The sequence below is a fragment of the Lytechinus pictus genome, chromosome 3 (assembly GCF_037042905.1).
Source record: "Lytechinus pictus isolate F3 Inbred chromosome 3, Lp3.0, whole genome shotgun sequence".
Taxonomy (NCBI): Eukaryota; Metazoa; Echinodermata; class Echinoidea; order Temnopleuroida; family Toxopneustidae; genus Lytechinus; species Lytechinus pictus.
This window is the reverse complement of record NC_087247.1, coordinates 42,474,645-42,480,644: the sequence shown is the minus strand read 5'-3', so window position 1 is coordinate 42,480,644 and position 6,000 is coordinate 42,474,645.

Here is a 6,000-nt window from a genome sequence, read left to right as displayed (position 1 = left end):
CTTTAGACACCATTATTTTGGTTAAGTACGGCCCCATCTTCCACACCTCGCGCAAATCGGACTCTAAACACATAGTGTTGGGGCAAAAAGGACATCCTTTATAAAACATTTTGATTTTGTTTTATCATCCCCGCACATTTGACCCTAAACACGTATATTTTTCCGGGCAAAATAGATACCCTTTTTTCAATATTTTTGTGTTTTTGACACCCTTATCACGTTACGTACGCAACGTGCCCTATCTTGAAAAAGACATCCTTTTTACGTGTTTTTTTGGTCGCGCATGGTATCCACTCGTCAATGTAAGTGGCCCCCCGGGCTTCCCGGTCACTACATTTACACTCTAAAAACAAATTGGTCAAAAATGACGAGTTAATATAGGGTCAGCTGGGTGCAGCTGTTATTTTAGTCATGTTTGACTCCGGGATTTGACTATTTTCTAGTTGTATTTTACTAGAACAGAGTTATGTCTGACAAGAATAGGCCTATATGTCAGAAATGTGACTATCAGTGATTGCGATATCAGTTGCACCCAGCTGACTACTAGCTGGTCTAATCAATTTGACTGATTTGTTGAGAGTGTAACGTTGTTTAGTCTGAGTGGACTGGTACTGTCTGCGGGACTGTCTGGTAGTCATGGTGGATCAAAGGGATGGTCCCACCAATGTATTATGTTTATCTCATGCCTTTTGAATGATTCTGTTTTTGGCAAGACGACCATGCCTTTAGGTAAGCTGTTCAAATCACTCTTCTGCTGAGTGAAGGACTAATGCCATGACTGCGGGTGTCCCCTGGGGTGTCCATGCAGTCCATTTGGAAGTGAAAGCTCACCGAATATGACGTTATAAACAATTTGCGAGAAGATTCATTCAACGCTACAGAAATAGAAGAATCGTAACCCCCCACCCCCAATATAATCCCCAAACCTCCCCTTTATAATATTTTGCGAGAAGACCTGCCAATAATGAAAACTGCAGAAATTCCAGTAATATTAGTGACGGGTACTCAGAGGTGGTAAAAAATTATATCCACCTCTAATAATGGTATTGTCTTGTGTTCCATTGTGCTCTAGCGCCATCTTTCGACAAGAAACAGACACTTCTCCATGGTAAAATTAGGTAGGCACTTATGATCCAAGTTTGAAAGGAGACTCGTAAAATGACGTCAGTCTCGCCGATGAATATTCATTAGATCGTGGTCGTGCGTGTTCAATACACACTGCGTGCAGGCATGCAGATAGTTATATGCGAGGAACTTTGGCTCCAGAGACAAGTTGTCAAATAACGTGTGTGTGTGTGCGTGTGTGTACCATCGGCTGGTAGTATGCCATGCTGTCTAAGACTTCAAACGCGTCGGAGAGAGTGCATGCATGGCAATTCGGTAAAACGAAGTTTCCGATATAGAGAGATAATAAAATAACACTATGTACAGTACGCCCGGGGGGGCCACTTACATTGACGAGTGGATACCATGCGCGACCAAAAAAACACGTAAAAAGGATGTCTTTTTCAAGAGAGGGCACGTTACGTACGTAACGTGATAAGGGTGTCAAAAACACAAAAATATTGAAAAAAGGGTATCTATTTCCAGTACGTTGAGAGGCAAATGTCAGATCAGGGGAGGCAGGAGTACAATCAGGTTTTTTTAAAGGGAAGAATAGTGTAGAATAAAAGGTATTATATATAGCCAAATGATCTAGGTGAGGGAAGTGAACAATGATATGTTTTAAAAAAAAAGAATGAATATACCTTACCTGAATATCATGATGAAGCCAATTTAAAAGGAGGTGAGACAAGTTTCAATGGAGGTTTTTAAAAAGAATAAACTGTATTATGGTGAAGCCAATTTAAGGAGGTGAGGCAAGTTTCAATGGAGGTTTTTAAAAAGAATAAACTGTATTATGGTGAAGCCAATTTAAGGAGGTGAGGCAAGTTTCAATGGAGGTTTTTAAAAAGAATAAACTGTATTATGGTGAAGCCAATTTAAAAGGAGGTGAGGCAAGTTTCAATGGAGGTTTTTAAAAAGAATAAACTGTACTACAAATTATGGTGAAGCCAATTTAAAAGGAGGTGAGGCAAGTTTCAATTGAGGTTTTTAAAAAAGAATAAACTGTACTACAAATTATGGTGAAGCCAATTTAAAAGGAGGTGAGGCAAGCCTCAATGGAGGTATTTAAAAAGAATAAACTGTATTATGGTGAAGGCAATTTAAAAGGAGGTGAGGCAAGTTTCAATGGAGGTTTTAAAAAAAGAATTAACTGTACTACAAATTATGGTGAAGCCAATTTAAAAGGAGGTGAGGCATACATATGTAATGTCTTTCAAGCTGTATGACAAAAATATTCTTTTCCATCCAACATCAGCTTCTACTATTTTTTAAGGTTAGTTTTTATTGTCATGTTGGCAAATTGTGAAATAGTTCATGTTGAAATATGTTGTATTACCTGTCATGCATTTGTAATGTTATTTTTTTAGAATATATTCTGTCATCATTTTCAGTACATAAAAGTTTATTCAATGTATGCCTTTACCAAAGTTGGCCATAAGCACAGTGGGTACCAACTATCACTGAAGACAACACAACAATTACTCAAAATATATGCATAGCCTTATGAATGTACAAGTCAATAAAATCTACTATGACTACATAGCTTTTTTTTGTGCAACACAGTCATATTTCACTTGGATCAATTCAAAATTGAGTGGTGTTTTGGGGGTAATGCTATGGTAACTGCAGTTCTGTTGTCCTCTGATAGTTGGTGTTGTAAGGATGTGATTGGCAGTGTGTGGACGTCATGTTATAAGAGAAAAAAGTTAAAGTGAGAGTGTTGGCTTTGAAATGGACTCAACCTATGAAAGTTAAAGTTTGTGCTGCAGAAACTGGTGTGGTAGTGGGATGATAATGATGATGAGGAACAGGGCCGGTATTCAATGCTACTCTTAAAGCCACAATTTCAAGTATATTTTACTCAGTATTTTGCAAAAGTAAAATACTTATCCATCTTTGGTATTCAATTGCATTTTTTTTTGGCTAAATATTTTGCTTAAATGTAAGTCAGCCATCTACTAGACTTAAGTCTACATATACAAAAATGATACGCACAGAAATACATTCACACATTTGGCACTATTTGGCTCAAAATTTATAACATCACAATGGGTATTAGTATTTAGTTCAATTTGGATAAGGTAAATTCTGAGATCTGATCTGCATACAAGTTTAAGCATTTTGATAAGCCAGCCAAATTGCTAAGTAAAATACTTACAAAATAAAAACTTAGAATTTAATAGGCGGCCGAGGTATTATTTTCTTCCAGAGGACATGTACAGATTTCTTGTTGACAAAGGATGACATGATGATTATTTTGCAAATATGGCTTATTAAAAAATATATTATGTATATTCCATTTCAGTGACAATTGCATTTTTGGGGAGGGGATATTACGTATTTGGGAATGGAAAAGTTCAAAATTAATGCAAACTTAACCTATTTACGCAGGGGGGGGGGGCTCTGAGCTCTGCGATTAAAAAAAAAAGTCTTTTGCATGTTTTGAGACCAGTTTTGCGAAGCCCGGGTACTGGGTTCTGAAAATTACCAAACAATTTGTAAGTGCATATCAGACAAAAATGGCTCAAAATTGTGATATTTGTGTACCACGTCAATGGAATATGCGTTTTCAACCAAAATTCATGAATGCCTAATTGTTTTTAGTTTTGTTGAACTAAACTGATTTATTTTATGCTGTTACGAGAGTCCGAGCATCGTTGAAAAAAAACAATGCAATACAAAGGTAAAAACACAAGAAATACATTATCGAAGAACACCACAAAGAGTTTCTAAACCAAAAATTAGAACATTTGGAGCTTTATTTAGGGAGTTAGAGGAATAGGTATAGTATACTAATTATGCACAAATGAGCATAATCAATTAATAGCAATTTGCATGAAATAAATAACTACACAATTTTGTGGATTATTAAAAGCAATTGCGATCTTTCTCTTCACTATTCATTGTTTTTAGAAACCTCATTGAAGACTTGCCTCATGCACCTCTCAAGATGGCTTCATCATTTGAATTATATTCTACACTTATCATTCTTTAAAAAAAATCATTGTAGACATGCCTCACCTCCTCTCAAATTGCCTTCACCATAACTTGTAATACAGTTTATTCTTTTTAAAAACCTCCATTAACTAATTACCTCACCTCCTTTTAAATTGGCTTCACCATAATTTGTAATACAGTTTATTATTTTTAAAAACCTGTATTGAAACTTGCGTCGCCTCCTTTTAAATTTGTAGTACAGTTTATTCTTTTTTAAAAACCTCCATTGAAACTTGCCTCACCTCCTTTTAAACTGGCTTCACCATAATACAGTTTATTCTTTTTAAAAACCTCCATTGAAACTTGCCTCACCTCCTTTTAAATTGGCTTCACCATATACAGTTTATTCTTTTTAAAAACCTCCATTGAAACTTGCCTCACCTCCTTTTAAATTGGCTTCACCATAATTTGTAGTACAGTTTATTCTTTTTAAAAACCTCCATTGAAACTTGCCTCACCTCCTTTTAAATTTGTAGTACAGTTTATTCTTTTTAAAAACCTCCATTAAAACTTGCCTCACCTCCTTTTAAACTGGCTTCACCATAATACAGTTTATTCTTTTTAAAAACCTCCATTGAAACTTGTCTCACCTCCTTTTAAATTGGCTTCATAATTTGTAGTTTATTCTTTTTAAAAACCTCTATTGAAACTTGCGTCGCCTCCTTTTAAATTTGTAGTACAGTTTATTCTTTTTTTAAAACCTCCATTGAAACTTGCCTCACTTCCTTTTAAACTGGCTTCACCATAATACGTACAGTTTATTCTTTTTAAAAACCTCCATTAAAACTTGCATCACCTCCTTTTAAATTGGCTTCACCATAATACAGTTTATTCTTTTTAAAAACCTCCATTGAAACTTGCCTCACCTCCTTTTAAATTGGCTTCACCATATACAGTTTATTCTTTTTAAAAACCTCCATTGAAACTTGCCTCACCTCCTTTTAAATTGGCTTCACCATAATACAGTTTATTCTTTTTAAAAACCTCCATTGAAACTTGCCTCACCTCCTTTTAAATTGGCTTCACCATAATTCTTAGTACAGTTTATTCTTTTTAAAAACCTCCATTAAAACTTGCCTCACCTCCTTTTAAATTGGCTTCACCATAATTTGTAGTACAGTTTATTCTTTTTAAAAACCTCTATTGAAACTTGCGTCGCCTCCTTTTAAATTTGTAGTACAGTTTATTTTTTTTTAAAAACCTCCATTGAAACTTGCCTCACCTCCTTTTAAACTGGCTTCACCATAATACAGTTTATTCTTTTTAAAATCCTCCATTGAAACTTGCCTCACTTCTATTTAAATTGGCTTCACCATAATTTGTAGTACAGTTTATTCTTTTTAAAAACCTCCATTAAAACTTGCCTCACCTCCTTTTAAATTGGCTTCACCATAATATTCAGGTATAAGGTATATTATGCATTCTTTTTTTAAAAAAACATATCATTGTTCACTTCCCTCACCTAGATCATTTGGCTATATATAATACCTTTTATTCTATATACACTATTCTTCCCTTTAAAAAAACCTGATTGTACTCCTGCCTCCCCTGATCTGACATTTGCCTCTCAACGTACTGGAAATAGATACCCTTTTTTCAATATTTTTGTGTTTTTGACACCCTTATCACGTTACGTACGTAACGTGCCCTCTCTTGAAAAAGACATCCCTTTTACGTGTTTTTTTGGTCGCGCATGGTATCCACTCGTCAATGTAAGTGGCCCCCCCGGGCGTACTGTACATAGTGTTATTTTATTATCTCTTTATATCGGAAACTTCGTTTTACCGAATTGCCATGCATGCACTCTCTCCGACGCGTTTGAAGTCTTAGACAGCATGGCATACTACCAGCCGATGGTACACACACGCACACACACACACGTTATTTGACAACTTG